This window comes from Hyaena hyaena, unplaced genomic scaffold (genome assembly GCF_003009895.1).
Source record: "Hyaena hyaena isolate Hyena2069 unplaced genomic scaffold, ASM300989v1 scaffold_159, whole genome shotgun sequence".
Taxonomy (NCBI): domain Eukaryota; kingdom Metazoa; phylum Chordata; class Mammalia; order Carnivora; family Hyaenidae; genus Hyaena; species Hyaena hyaena.
Window position 1 is genome coordinate 2,638,014 of NW_024080791.1, and position 16,697 is coordinate 2,654,710.

Below are 16,697 nucleotides of genomic sequence, written 5' to 3' on the forward strand. Positions count from 1 at the left end.
CCATTGATCAAGGCTAGGGAAACCTCCATGAACCTAAAATAATTAAGGGAGAGGATAAAAAGGCAAGAAAAGATAGAAATATATAAAAAAGAGGAAATAAAAGAAGGAACACAGAGATGAGTGTGAAAGACAACAAAACGAATACAGGCAAGTGCCTATGCAAAACGGCAGACACCACTCAGGCAGGAGACTCATAAGATGTCTGCCTCTGCCCAGACCATGCCTACCTGTATCATTAAATGCTTCCTTTCCATATTGCATTCTTATGTGTTTTTGTCCATAGAGTACATCAATCCAATGCAGATTATTATATTTCTGCAGTAACTCCTGGAATAAGTGTGCAACATTGGTGTTACACAGTTTATAGAGCAAGATCCACTTACATACAGATATTTTGTGAAGATGCTATTAAATACCATAGGTTATTGTTTGAAAATGTAACAATAATTAAGGTTCAGTATATCTAGCATATTGTAGACTTATAAAAAGGTTTAAGCTATTTTTCAAATAGTTTGTGTTTAGCAAAATGCATTTTCCAACCAGAACAATTTCCTTATATCAGTAAGTATTGTCAGAGCATTTAATCTTTATGTTTTTTATTAATTTATACTTTACTCTCCAATTATTTTTAAAGGATATTTTGATATCTAGGAATTTGTTTTAGTTTATTCTTACAGGTCTCTTAAAAATCTTTTTTGTCTTGGTACTGGGAAGGTACCCTGCACTAAACTTTTGCATATTAGAATTTGTTTTGAAACCCTAAACTGAAGAAAATTCTGCATATTATAAAATGGGGGTCATTAGGTTAAGTACCCGACTTCAGCTCAGGCCATGATCTCGCGATGGGTGGGTTGGAGCCCCGCGTCGGGCTCTGTGATGACAGCTCAGAGCCTGGAGCCTGCTTTGGATTCTCTGTCTCACTCTCTCTCTTTGCCCCTCTCCCACTAGTATTTTGTGTCACTCAGAAATAAATAAATATTTTAAAATAATTTTTTAAAAAACCATGACACTCTTAACTAAAATAACAGTTCTTTGAGTATATATTTAAGTGACATTTTGCAATATAGCTAAAAGAACAAAACATAACTGGGCAGTCAGCTGACCAGGAGTCTGCTCTTGGTCTTTGCTTGGCCTAATCTGAGTTTCTTACTTCAGCCAAGTAGTGAATGCTCTTTGCTAAACCAACATGACAATCCTTTACACTCCATTTGCCTAACATAGAAGACATTGTTAAGTGGATGTCTGAGCTGTTCTGATAAAGAACAGCATATGAAAAAGCGTAAAGTAATGTTCAGTAATGAGACAAGGAAGCAGACCGTCTTGAGCTCTGCTGCTAAAAGTAGAAATAGAAACATATCATCTAGAAGAAAGTGTGGCTGAATATCAGAAGCCTGGCAATATTAACTCCTAATTACACTCCTATGAATTTATCCTAACAACAGATAATTGTTTTTAAAAAAAAGTGTGCTATATGGAATACTACACATTCTGTCATTAAAAATGATTTTGTTGGGGCACCTACGTGGCTTGGTTGGTTGAGACTCTGACTCTTGATTTCAGCTCAGGTCATGATCTCATGGTTTGTGGGTTCAAGCCCCATGTCGTGCTCCACACTCATGGGGCAGAGCCTACTTGGGATTCTCTGTCTCTCTCTCTGTCTCTCTCTCTCTCTCTGCCCCTTCCCTGCTCATGCTCCATCTCTCTCAAAATAAATAAATAAACATTTTTAAATGATTTTGTAGAGTCTATAGTAGTAGGAGAAAATTACATGGGAAATATTCATAGTAAGTTTTTTAAGTATATTTATTTATTTTTGTGGGAGAAGGGACAGAGAGGGAATCCCAGGGCAGGCTCTGCATTGTCAGTGCCAAGTCCGATGCAGGGCTCAATCTCATGAACCATCAGATCATGACTTGACCCAAAATCAAGTCCAACACCCAACCGACTCAGCCACCCAGGTGCCCAGATATGCCAATTTTTAATAAAAATTATCAAACAGTAGGCACTGCATGATCTTACATAAGTGTATATAAATATAGATACTGAGATAAATTGATAGATGAATCAATTAGTAGACATATCAGTGTATAAGGGTAGATATAAATATATTTGTAGATGTAAATGAAAATATAGAAATACATATAACTTTAAGGGCACTTGGGTGGCTCAGTCAGTTAAGCATCCAACTTTGGCTTAGTCATGATCACATAGCTTGTGAGTTCAAGCCCTGCGTTGGGCTCTGTGCCAACAGCTCATAGACTGGAGCCTGCTTCAGATTCTCTGTCTCCCTCTGTCTCTGCCCCTCCCCCACTCACACTCTGTCTCTCTCTCTCTCTCTCTCAAAAATAATTTTAAAAAATTTAAAAAAAGAATACATATAATTCTAGAATGTATATATGTATGTATATCTGGATCTCTATACAGATATCTCTTTATATCTAGATAAAAAATTAAGATGGGATTCGAGGTAATCTAATATTGTGTTTATTGCTTGCCTATATTTTTCCTGAATAAACATGGATTTTCTGCAATAAATATGTTTCCTTCAATAAATATGCATTACTTTATAATATGTATTTAAGTGGATCAGATGAGGAGAAAACCAATTAGAGATTATACTATATTCACTCTAAAAGAAAAATATTATTATGCAAATCTTTGTGTTTATACTTTTTAAACCCAAATTCTACCAATGTTGTCTCATGCCCTTTGAAATTTGTCTCAGGCAGAGCTATATCTCCTGTGCCACATGGCCGGGCTACATGGAAACAGTCACAGCGTCACCCCAGGCATCAGGCCAGGGACAACTGTACTGGTTGCTTTTGATTTCTAGGATCCTTTGGGATGTATCTGACTTTTCACACAAATTCTAGGACACTGAGCCACCTCTCATATGAAATATGATAAAAAGGCATTTAATGGTTGCTTTAATGACTTCTAAATTCATCTGGGAAAATCTTCGGATTTTTGAAGTAAAGATGAGCCTAATTCCACACTGTACCTTTATATAGCAAGCAAAAGGGGAACCAATGTGTCAAACCAAGTACTACTGGCTGGGTAGTACAGGGAATAGGAAAATTTGTTTTGGCACCCAATTCCTTCTTGTTTTATCCATCTAGGACTGCCTCACCAGTTTAATAACAAAGGAGGAAATGTGGTCACCTCCACTAGGGAATAGCACCTTATATCAAATATTTCTGGTATAATATCTTCTGCAGAATGCTGGCTTTTAAGAGGATCGCTTTAAAGAAAGAAATATAGAAATGCTCTTTGTCAGGGTGCCTGGGTGGCTCAGTCGGTTAAGCATCTGATTTCAATTCAGGTCATGCTCACGGCCCATGGGTTCAGACCCCGTGTCAGGCTCTGTGCTGACTAGCTCAGAGCCTGGAACTGCTTCCAATTCTGTGTCTCCCTCTCTCTCTGCCCCATCCCCCACTCGCTTGCTGTCTCTCAAAAATAAATAAAACATTAAAAATTATTTAAAAAAAGAAATATTCTTTGTCAACTATGGAAGATGAGGATTCAACTTGATACATGACAGAAGGCCTAGATGTTGTGCACAAAAAACACAGGAAGGAACAATCACTGAACCCATTCTTGTATTATTTAAGCTGCAGTGTAGTCTAGTGACCAGCACAGAGTAGAAATGTATATATGTTAAAAGGTTGAATGCAATGGTCTCATGGAAGGAGATTCTTTTTTAGTCTTTAATTTTCTTGAATGTTGTTTGTGTGCTTTTCCTGCACTTTTATGAGGCCCTCCCTAATTTATTCATAATGCAAGTAGCCTCAGGATAACATTTCCTTTGGCATTCACGCAAATATGTCTCACTCAAGACTGAATCATTTAGCTAATAGTCCGGAAGTTTCTGGTATTTGCAGTCAATTCTCTGATTCACAAAATACCTCACTATGAATGTAGCCAATCACAACATTGGAGCAAGGACTGTTGGAAGGTTGAATCTGAGTTTCTTCTGCATGTACTTGATACTGAAATCCTGAAATTCCACTTTCACTTCAATCTCTTTTGGGAATAAATAAGTTCTGTGATGAATTAGTCTTTCATTTGTATGGAGAAGTACTGTCTTCCCTTCAAGAGACAGAGCCTTCGTTGCAGTGAGACTCATGGTCACTATCACATATCAAAACCTTACACTGAAGATACAAGGAGCCCAGGTCTCTCAAGACTGTAAAGGCATTAAACTGGAACCTTCCATAGTGTCCAAATAAGGGATAAACTTTACAAGTCTCATCTTGATCACAGCTGCTCCTGACCAGGTGATAGGTTGCAGATGCAAAGCCAGATATAGAAGAAGTGCTGCAGGTATCAAGAAACACCACCACATTTGGATCTGAGGTGGGTAGACTGACTTGAACAAAAAGAGGTTCAGATGCACATGCTATGGTGATTCCTAGTATAGGCTTTTCAAATAAACTGGATTAAAAAAAAAAATAAGACTGAGAAGTGTCTGGATGGCTCAGTTGGTTGACTGTCCAACTCTTGACTTCAGCTCAGGTCATGATCCCAGGGTCGTGGGATCGAGCCCTGTGTTGGGCTCCTCATGAGCAAGTGTGGAGCTTCCTTAAGATTCTCTCTCTCACACACAATCTGCTCCTCCCCTGCACTTTCTCTCTCTCTCTCAAAATAAAAAAATAGAAATAAAAATATATATAAAAATAAGATTGTATCTTGTTTCCTTTCTCATTTTAAAACTTACCTTTTTAGTAACAGTAGTTAAAGAATAGTGACTCTGAATTTCTCTTGAAATGACAGAAGACTCATAAGTTAAAGACTCCTTAAAAATGTTACGCCAGTGAACCATATACTTGAAATATCTCCTAGTTTTTAAGTCATCTAACTTTTGTCTACTCAAACTAATAAGATACAATATATCATTGTCGGTCTCATTTGCTCATGAGAAACCTCATTACACATAACTTTTCACAAACCCAATGTCAAATGCCTCTATTCCCTTTATTTCAGTGTCACGGTTGATTATGTGCTACCTGCAGTGCAGACGCAAGCTATGGTCACAAAGAGGTGGTAAATCTACAAAACAGGTTATTATTCAGCAGAGACTAGTTAGTGATCCATAAGTTACAATGAAATTTACTTGTTTCCCCCACAAAGTTACATGACTTGCAGACACTATAAAATATGTTCACTTCCAGTCATAAAAGAGGGATTTATTATATATTTCCTGTTTCAGCTGAGATCTTATGATAGCTCCCACAGGTAGACAAAACACAAGAGAATTTTAACTTCCTTTAATAACTGCGCAGACTTGAAAGTAGCTGATGCTGAAGGAAATAGGAACAGGCTGTAAGCATTTTCTACCCTCAGGGTGTTTGAGACTCTCCGATTTGTGTTTCTAAGTCAATATTTTGAATCATTTTGTATTTTTAAAAAGTTTGTATCAGTGAGGTTTCTCTTCCTAAGAAAAAATCAGCAATTTGTTAAAATTTATGTTTTAGACTACATTGTCAAAGCTAGGTTTCTGAAGCCACGCTTTATTTCTTTTCCTCAGCAATGTACACTTGCTTCTTACAAAATAATAAATAATAATAAAAATCACTTTCCCAAGCACCTCGGTCTAAAGTTACAGCTGTATTTGGTTACTCTTTGGATGGGAAATAGGCCGGTTGCTTTTCTTCTTGGCCTGCAAGCCTCGCTCCTGAATCCTTTCCACACACACTCCTCGTATTTCAAAGAGAGCCCCCACTGGGAGGCTGGGAGACCGGACTGTGAGAGAGGGAAGTTATGCTAATTTCCCACCCCAAAGACACCAGCGAGCATTTCAAAGACTTGCAGCTTAGGAGGGAAAAAAGGCTTCACTCAAGATCAATCCAAAGGAAAGGTTATCTCACTTGCCAGGTGTCAGGCGCTGCCATCTCTTCCCTCCCTTCCCTCCCGCTTAGCGGAAGAAGTCATGTCTCTGCTTGAGGCTGAATGGGAGGCGATGTCCTCAAGGGAGCGTGGGCCCTGCACTAATTGAAGACATGGATGGCTGTGTTTCTGGCCACAGAACAGCCAGGACTCTATGTTTGGGGGAACACATGGCCCCCGAGGTGTTCGGGCCGCAACCATCTGGGGAGCATCTCTGACCTTCAGGAGTCCTTTGCTCCTCAAACTTGAAAGATTCCAGAAAAGGGGAGCAGGGAGCTCTAGAAAAGGAAACAATTTTTTAAATGTTTACACGTCTGCTGACAGTAAAATAACAGACACTTCCCTTTTTTAATTGAGGAATTTCTATCGAGAAATCTTTCAAGAAGAAATGGTACATAATAAGAGAAATCTTTCAAGAAGAAATACAGTCCAGTACAAGCATTCATTCAACACATATTATATATATGTACAGTGCTAAAATTCTTCACCTTTTCCCCATCTTCTTTGAAAATCTTATGACCAGTATGAATTATGTCCCCAGGAGAAAGCACACACGACACAAAGCCTAGGTCACACGCCTCCTGCAGCAAAGCCCCAAGGTCCCTCATCCTGGGTTGAGCCTGGTTTTCAATCCCCGGGGGGATTGGGTCTGCTCCTCACTACAGCCCTTCACCATCTCCCCACAGCACCAAAGGAGCACCTAGGAAGGCTCACAGTCCATGTAGGTAGAATTGCCAGGCAGCATCATGGAGAAATGTCTTACGTATCCTTTTGTGCTGACCCAGGAAAGCCTGAGAATAAAGGTTTTTTGGAAGAGAAGCCTTACACTGGGCTGGGACTCAGGAGTTCTGACAGGTTTTGAAAGTTGTTGCTTCTATTCGTGTGACGTCTCTAGAGCTCGGATCTTTTTACTAAAATGAAGGAAGTGGCCCAGTACGAAAGCAGAGCTCCGCTCTAGAGTCATACATTCTGTATGTATTTAGTGAAAGAAAACTAAATGAGGTTCAGCATCTTTTCTAAGTTAGTTGATGTGTAAGAGCTTTTTATACATATTAACAAAATTAATTTTTGAACAGACTCACTATTGAGACCATTGGTAGGGCACAAGTCTTGTCTCTTTGCCATTTGCCAGCTGTGTTACTGGGCAGGCAATTGGAATTTGCTGAGCCTGCCTCCTTACCTGTGTGCTACACAGCTTAGATTGTGACGAATAGAAGGCACTAGCATAACGTTTCACAAGATGTTTAATGAGTTACTATTATTTTTATGAAAGTGCCAAGTTTCTGCACTCAATCTTATATCAAAAACAAAACAAAACAAAACACATCAATGATTTAAAAGTAAAGAATCAAACCATTGAAGTACTAGAAATGACAGGAAGAATTTTTTCATCTTGAACACATGGATACAGTTGTGTCTACATAATGATTTAGAAGTTTTGTATGCTCTTAAGAAGTATAATGACAAATGATAAACTTAAAAAATATGTGCCAAATATTTGGTGGACAAAAAAATTAATTTTGTTAATATGTATAAAAAGCTCTTACACATCAAGTAACTTAGAACAGATGCTGAACCTCATTTAGTTTTCATTCACTAAATTGACAGAGATTTAAAAACTTGATAATATCCATTACTGGAAAGTGGTGAATAGATGTTTATACACCATAGGTGACAATGTAAATTTGTACAAACACTTTGGAAGGAAATTTGACAATATCTAGCTTATTATTAAAATGGATACTTTTTCAACTAAAGTCCATTTTTCCAGAAATTTGTCAAGCACATATATTTACACGAGTGCTCAAAGACGTATATTTAGATGTTCACTTTTGTATTTTTTTATTTTTTAAATATTTAAAAAATATTTTTGAGAGAGAGAGAAGGGGAGGGGCAGACAGAAAGAGGGAGAAAGACAATCCCAAGCAGGCTCCATATTGTCAGCACAGAGCCCAGCCTCAGGGCTCGGTCTCATAAGACGTGAGATCATGACCTGAGATGAAATCAAGAGTTGGAAGCTTAACTGACTGAGCCACCCAGGTACCCCTAATTTTTATTTTTATTTATTTTTCTAAAGATAATAGTCACCCATTTTTATTTTATCTATTTATTTTTTAAATAGGCTCCCCATACGACGTGGTGCTTGAACTCATGACCCTGAGATCCAGCCAGGTACCCCTTTTTGATTTTTAAAAAAAGAGTATAATTGAATATCCAGCAATAGGACACTAATCAAAAACTTAGATCACTTAGGGCACCTGGGTGGCTCAGTCACTTAAGTATCTGACTTCAGCTCAGGCCACTACCTCACGGTTTGTGAGTTCGAGTCCTGTATGGGGTAAGCTTGAGCTTTGCTTCAGGTAAGCCCCTCTTCTCTGTCTCTCTCTCTCTCTCTCTCTGGCACTCATGGGATTCTCTTTCTCTGTCTGCCCCTTGCTCACTTGTGCTCTCTCTCTCTCTCTCTCTAAAAAAACCAAACCAAACCAAACCACAACTTGGATAATGTCAAGATAAGAGTATATTTTGACACCATTTAAAGGAACAGAGTAGATCTATATGTTTCGATCTGGAAGTGAGTCCTAGATAGAAAAGCAAAAAAAAAAAAAAAAATGCATATTAGGTTGAATACACAAACACAATTCTGGGTATACATTCATATATCTATTTATATGCTCAGATGAATATCCCATACTTTTAGAAGCTGGAAGGGAATATTTTTCAGAGGTTTGGGAGGCAGGGTAAGTATATGAAGGGAAATGGTGATTAGAACTTGGGCATGGATGTTGATGTGTCCTCATATATATACATAACACGTGGAGTCTTGGCAATATGTGGGTTATGGTTCCTTGGCAAAGAAGGTAGTCTCTTTCACTTGACCTGCAAAGGAGAATCTCAGCTCCAGGAAAGCTCCAGACCAGGGAGGATTCAGAACTGGATAGGCTGTGTAGCGAGGATGGAGGCTGTGCTCTGCGGTAACCTAGGAATGCCAATGGCTTTGGTCTTCCCCATCATATAAAAGCACCGCAGCATTTCACAAAGTTTAAGCAGTAAGCAGAAATGTTTTGTGAGTAGTTTTAGGGGAAATGAATAGATAAATCAATGTTTCAGATAAAAATTTTGGATTTCTAAAGTGGAGAAACCTAATGAGAAGAATCTTTTTTAATTTAATTTAATTTTTTATTTGAGAGTACAAGGGGAGAGGGACAGAGGGAGACAGAGAGAATCTTTTTTTTTTATTTTAAAGATTTTTGAGGGGCGCCTGGGTGGCTTAGTCGGTTAAGCGTCTGACTTTCGCTTAGGTCATGATCTCGCGGTTTGTGGGTTCAAGCCCCGCGTCAGGCTCTGTGCTGACTGCCAGCTCAGAGCCTGGAGCCTGTTTCAGAGTCTGTGTCTCCCTCTCTCTCTGACCCTCCCCTGCTCACGCTGTCTCTCTCTCTCTCCTAGAAATAAATAAAAAATATTAAAAAAAAAAATAAAGATTTTTGAGATAAGATATTTTGAGAGAGAGAGAGACCACATGAGCAGGGGAGGGACATAGAGAGTGGGAGAGAGAGAATCCCAAGCAGGCTCCACTCTGTCAGCACAGAGTCTGATGTGGGGCTCCATCTCACAAACCATGAGATCATGACCTGAGCCGAAATCAAGAGTCAGACACTGAAACGAACTGAGCTACCCAGGAGCCCTGAGAGAGAGAAAAACTTAAAACAGGCTCCACACCCAGCCCACAGAGAGAAAAATCTTTCATCAGATTCCCTCATGGTGGCCAGAGGACAGGGCTGGGAGTCAGGAGGACAGGATTGGGTCCCTGCTGTGTCACATGTTAGCCGGGTGTCTAATATAATAGACCCTCAGGATTCTCCTGGAAAAGACAGAAGAATTTCTGCTCACCTTCTTTACAGCACTGCTGTATACCTCAAATGAGACAATGAGTGTATACATTTGGTCTACATTTTGTGGGAAGGGATCCTTGCGTCCTCAGAGGTAACACATTCTCAAACACCATTTTTCCTAAGGCATCTCTGGCAATCCAATCCCATTTCCTCGTTCCTCACTTTGAAGAGGCGGGTGGCCAAACATTGAGTGCATCTAATTGTTGGCAATCTTCAAAGAAGATTGGTGGTGTAAGTATTTGTAAGTATTTGTAAGTATTGTGTAAGTATTGCTAAGTATTTACAAATTGAAGATTTAATCTGAATTTATGTCCTAAAGGCTCAGAGTTAATCCAACATTGTCAGACCAAGGAAGACACCTTTAATTGGGTTCCAGCAGAACTCCACTGCAAGAAGGAATATGTTGATAGTGTCACATTGAAAATTACTTAAATTTATTGAATACTTGCTTTATATTCAACTACTTTGTAATATTTCTATAAAGTAAAATTGGTAGTATTTGTGAGTAAGAATTTTACCAAAAGAAGTAAATTTAACAATATGTGAAAGTTGACCATATTTGCACTATGATATACCAACATCATCCACTATATTTGTGTAATATTTAACCATGTTCAAAGGAATTTTATACATAGTTTTATATTCTATATTGGAAAACGTACATTTGGAGTTCAAATGATTCCCTCCCCACATATTAGCTGTGTAACCTCTTCCTGTCCACTCCACTACAGCAAGTACACATCTGTGTTACAGCGACACTGCAGGGGCATCACTTGCACAAATGAGCCCAATGTAGTGGATCATAAATTCCCATGGATTATAAATGTACAAAGAGAGCTCATCTGACCAACATATGGGTTTATCAGTCGCAATCCTCAAGGTTGCAAGAACAAAAAAGTGTAACTTTGATTTAAGTAAAAGGGGGAATTTCATGAAAGGATATTGACTAGCATGTCACTGAAGAGCCAAAAAAAACTATGGTAACAATAATTTGTCAATGGATACACAATATAAAAAGATGACAATTATGACGACAACAACAAAAGAGAGTAAAAAGGTAGAGTTTTTGTAGGGAATCAAAGTTAAATTATCAGTGTAAAATAGACTGTTATATCTATAAGATGTTTTATGTAAGCCACACAGTAACCATAAAACATAACCTACAGTAGATTCATAGAAGATAAAGAAAAGGGAATCAATGCATACCCTTTACAAATCATCACTTTACATGTGGCATGTGTATGGGGGTTGGGGTTGGGGGTGGGGTGTACACACATGGAATATTATTCAGCCATGAGAAAGGAAATCCTGCCCTTTATGTCAACATAGATGAAACTTGAGGGCACTATGTAAGTGAAATATATCAGACAAAGAAAGAAATACACTCTGATATGACTTATATGTGGAATCTAAAAACAGCAAACTCATAGAAACAGTATAGATTGGTGGCTACCAGTGGAGGGAGGGTGGGGGAAATGGGGAGAGACTGGTCAAAGGACACAAACTTCCAGTCATAAGATGAATAAGTTCTGGGGGTCTAATGTACAGCATGGTGATTATAGTTAACACTACTATATTAGATACTTCAAAGTTGCTGTGAAAGTAGATCTTAAATGTTCTCACCACAAAAAGGAAATGGCAATCATGTGACTTGGTGACATGTTAGCTAATGTTATGGTAGTAATCATTTTGCAAAATGTATGTGTATCAAAACTATACACTGTATACCTTAAACTTACATCGTATTATATGTCAAGTATATCTCAACAAAATTGTAGTGGGGGTGGGGTGGGGGAGAGAGACCTCACAGGAAAAAAAAAAAAAAAAACACATACACATCTCAGGGGGAACTTTCCCTCATGCACTCTTGTATAGCTGCCTCAACAAGTTTGAGATGATTTTACTTTTCTCAATATAAGTTTTTCATGATTTTACACAAAACCGTAACTGCATTGGAACCTTACTAATACCCTACTTGAAGATGCCTTTTGCATTATGCATGCATTTTTTACAATAGCCTCTTCATGTCTTTGAGTTCTTTTAGTTGGAGTAGGAAATGCAAACAAATCAGCAAGTGGACTTAGCCCTTGAAAGCTTATGTCCAGCTGAGAAGTTATGATATCAATTACATCAGGAAAAATTCCTTTTACCTAAAAAACTGCTAAAGCTCAGCATAGGACAGACTGTGTGGGGGTTGGAGGATGTAGATCTCTTTTAAGTATCTTTGGATGCTGGCAAAAATTGGGGGGGGGCTTTTGATATGAGAAAAATATGCATTTGTCTTAAAGGTAACATATTGCCTGTTATATGTTAATAAATTGGCTTCAGCAAAACTTTTTTGCCCATTGTTGAAAATCAACCAACTATAAAACAGCTACCATTGTTCTGTTTCTGCCAATGACTAAAAGATTTAGAAATCCTTTTAGCTAAAAAGTCAGCAAAGATCAAAAAATTTTCACATGTGATCTCTACATGCCAATGAGATAAAAGTGCACACATAATAATCCTATTGTACAATATTCTTTACCAATGACCTGTAAATATTACATATTTGAGAAAGGCATTTTTTTCAGTTAAAGAGTGAAAGTATAAATTAGGAAAGGGGCATTTAACAAGTCGATGATCTACTGTTATTAGTTATATGCTTTTCCCCCATTTTGTAAAGTTCAGAATTGCAAATGCTTGGCTAGTTAGACCTAACGGAGACACAACTTAAAAGATACATTGCAAGCTGACAAAATGATTTATTACCCCTTTGTCATTGAAATAAGTACTATATATGCTCTAATATTCACAGCTTTTCACTTATTTTGTTATGCGTATCCTGGACCTAGTTAAAATATGTGCACTAGCACAATATTGTAGCCAGGTTAAAAAAAAAAAAAAAAAAGAGGGTGAGAGGAAGAAAAAGAGGGAGAGAGAGGAAGGGGAAAAAATCCAGCCAAAGTTGAATTCTAGTTAAGTGCAATTTATTTATTCATTCATTCATTCATTCATTCACTAATGATATGCCAATTTTCTAATGTTTTCATATAGACATTGGTCATGATTAATCACATTGAAACTTTTACTTGAGCCTCTGTTTAGTTTTGATACTACAATGTCGAATAGTCATTATTTGTTTAAAATCTGTCTTCTGCATCAGATGATGCAAGAGATGATGACAGGTTATGTATGACACTTGTGCTATGTTCAAGATCAAATATATAAAATCTGTCTCCTCCTCTATACTGTAAACTCTGTAATGTCAATGACTGTATCTGTTTCGTATACACACCAAGCATGTAGGACACAATGCTTGCTCCTATACATTTATTCACTCAACAAATATTTACTGAAGACCTTCTCTGCACTGGGAAAGTTGTAAGAAATACAAACCTAGTCAATTTAAGTAAAAAAAAAGAGAGAGAGAGAGTCTGGATACTTTCTCATTTTTATTCTGTCATGTTTCTTTGATTTTTTCTGTGCATCCATGCCATTCTTTTCACCTGATCAGCTTTCTCTAATACTCTCTTCCCTCATCATCTGGGAGCATAGGAACCCCTGAACTGGCTGCGCCAGTCCCTCCTCATAAGACTTGCAGCTCAAGTAGCCACAACAACCTTCAGCGTTGGTTTTAATTTATGAAGAGTCTGGTGAAAAGAGCCCACCATTTTCAAGTTATTGGACTAACTTCCTGTGAATTAAGGTTCCTCTCTCATTCAATCAGTTGTAGCCAGCAAGAAGACACATCAGCATCAGGGTGTATAATTGCAGAAGGAGATTCCATGAGGAGTCTGTCCCTTTAGATGAAGCTGTGCATAAGGCAGATAACCTAGATAATTTAGTTAAACTGTGTTTTTAGTTAAGATAATTTTATTTTTACTGTTCTGTCACAAATATCTGGCACATAGTAGGTTTAAAAAAATACTTGTTGAGGGGCATCTGTCTGGCTCAGTCGGAGGACTCTCGATCTCAGGATTGTGAGTTCAAGCCCCATGTTGGGTGTAGAGATTACTTAAAAATAAACTTAAAAAAATTTTGTTGAACTCATGCTAGGATGTGATATGTTACAGTGGTCCTCCCTCATCTACGGTTTTACTTTCCATGTTTTCAGTTACCTGTGGTCAACTTCTGTGGTCCAGAAGCATCTGATCCTCCTGACATGTGGTCAGAAGTTCAGTATTAGCCTAAGGCTAAGTCACAACACCTACAGCATTTGCCTCACTTTTTCTCATCACAGAGGCATTTTATCATCTCACATCATCAGAAGAAGGGTAAGTCTAGTACAAGAAGATATTTTGAGAGAGACTATATTCATATGATTTTCATTATAGTATATCATTATAATTTTTCTATTTTATGATTGTTAATCCTTTACTGTGTCTAATTTACAAATTAGGTATGTACGTATGTATGTACAGGAAAAAACAGAGTATATACAGGGTTTGGTACTGTCCAGTTTCATGCATCCACTAGGAGTCGTGGGATGTGTCCCGACCGATAAAGGAGGGATGACTGTATTTCCTTTAAGATTCGTAATTCTATGGGATGGGGAAGTGAGGGGAAATAAAGTAACAGGTGCTGAGGTTTTAGACTCTGGAATGGTACATAATGCTCCCAGGATGAGTAGAGTTAAAGCTGGAAACCTGTACTTAACTTTCCTATTCAAGCATTTCTTTTAAAATAAAACCTTTTATCAAATCAATCTTTTAAAAATCAGTTAAAACAGAAACCAGAGAGACTCTAGAATACAATTTCTCAGAAACTTCCCAGTATAACCATCCTTGAAGATGTGTCACATTGTAAAAATGCCACAATACTGTGTTTTCTCCTTTTCTGACTCCCTTTAGAATGTAAATTATTTAGAATGACATGAAGAGTCGTGTTATTAATTTCAAGATTAAATAATTAGGAAGCAAACCCTCTCTAATAAATTTCCCCTTAGAAAGCATGGTGCGAGGCAGAAAACCCTGATGGCTAGACAAATGTTACAGAAATGTTGGCAGAGATGCCCTTTGCTTCATGTTAGGAGCAAGCAATTATTTTTCTCTTTGTTCCTGTGGAAGGGCCCCTCCAGTGCTCAGAGAAGCATTTATTAGCCTTTCCCTCCCTTCCCTACAAATAAATCAAATTTTGTAAAGGGTGATAAAACCAAGACCAGATGTGATTATTTAAGCCAGGAATTCAAGCATGCCAGTCATTAGCGCATATTGTGAGCACCTCTACCTGGGTGTTCCCTCCCCAGGAATACAGGTACTCCCAAGGTCTCCTCCCTCTCACACAGAGAGGCAGTTACACTCAACTTGAAGACTTAACATCGGTACACACTTTAAGGAACCTCAAAATTCAAAAGGTACAATGACATTGATATATGAAGCAATATATTGCTTCTGGGGATTAAGAAGTTGTTCTTGAAAGACCATGCCTATCTTCCAACTGTAATACTTTGTACAGAATGCAACTATTCATACTGTGGCTGAAGAAGGCTCTATGGCTTATAGGTGAGGAGAGTAGAGTTGAAATGTGTGGTATTTCCTTCAAACTGAAGTCATGGGATTAGTTCACTTGCTAGCAACCTCTGGACATGGCTAGGACAGCACAAGAATAGCAGAACTCACTAGAGAGGTCATCAGCTGCTTCCTCTAATCACTTTCTGGGTGCTGTGACACTAGCAGCAGAGGCATTTATTCTCCAAGAGTGTTCTGCCACCTTGAAAGTCTCTGAGGCTTGTCGGTCCTCACTGTGTGATTAGCTGCCAAGGTAACTGCCAGTGCCATCTTGAGAAGAGATGAGAAGTTATGCTCACAGGATAACACTTCAAGGTTTCCTAATCCTTGTGCCTGATGATATGAGAAGATCACCAGACCAGCCCAAGTATGGGAGGCATTTCTACAAAGGGATAAGATTACAGTTAAGTGTCTTAAGTTCCTGCCTTTTCAAAGAAGTACAGACTTTAGTTAGAGGTGAGTCACCAGATTGAAAGGATTATTTCTCTATTTCAGGACAATGACCTTAACTGTCACTTTGTAATTTCTCTTCAGAGTTCCTCTTCTTTGCTCATGGCATTTCACTTACATTTCTAGATTTTAAAAAAGTCACTTTCCTATAACTCTTTCTTGATCTCTCTCACTAAACCTCCCATCCTTATGCCTATTTATGTAAGAAGTTCAGATTCCACACTTCCCCTAACTTTTCCACACACGTGAATCATCTCACTGGGAGAAACACAGAAACCACTTTGCATCACCACTGAGCCACCTCATTTCCAGGTACTGGAAAGCCCTACCTACCTGTACTTCATAATACCCTGTTTCTCCACAAGACCAAAAAGAAAAATAACTGCTTGCCCCGAACATGAAGCAAAGGGCATTTTTTTCTATAGCATCTATCTAGCTATCTGCATTTTCCATCAAGAGTTGGGGGTGTGACTAAAAAGAAAGATGAATAAACATGGACCCTCAAGGCATTCCCAGAATCAAAGGAGACACAGAAATGTAACAATGACTATGTAACACCATGACTCAATAAGTACTATAATAAAGGCTACAAGATATCAGAAGAAATAGAGGGTGAAGCACTATGAAAAAGAAGGTAATGTTTGAACTCACCATTGACAATATGATTAGGAGTCATATATAAGACTATATATATCTTATATATAATATAAGCCAGAAGAATATAAGCAAGCATTCCATTCCAGAGGGAGGAAACAATGTACAGAAAAGCGCAGAGGCTTTCAATGAACAATTGCTGAAATTGTTCTGGGTACCACAATGATACTGAAAATGTAAGCTTTGTATCTTTTACATCTGTTGTGTATAATACATGCAAATACAGTATAAAGTATATACAGGAAAGAGCCATCTTAGTTAATTTGAACATTGCTTTATGTTAAAGCTACATGAGAAAAACTCTTTTCCATCTATGATTACATAAAGA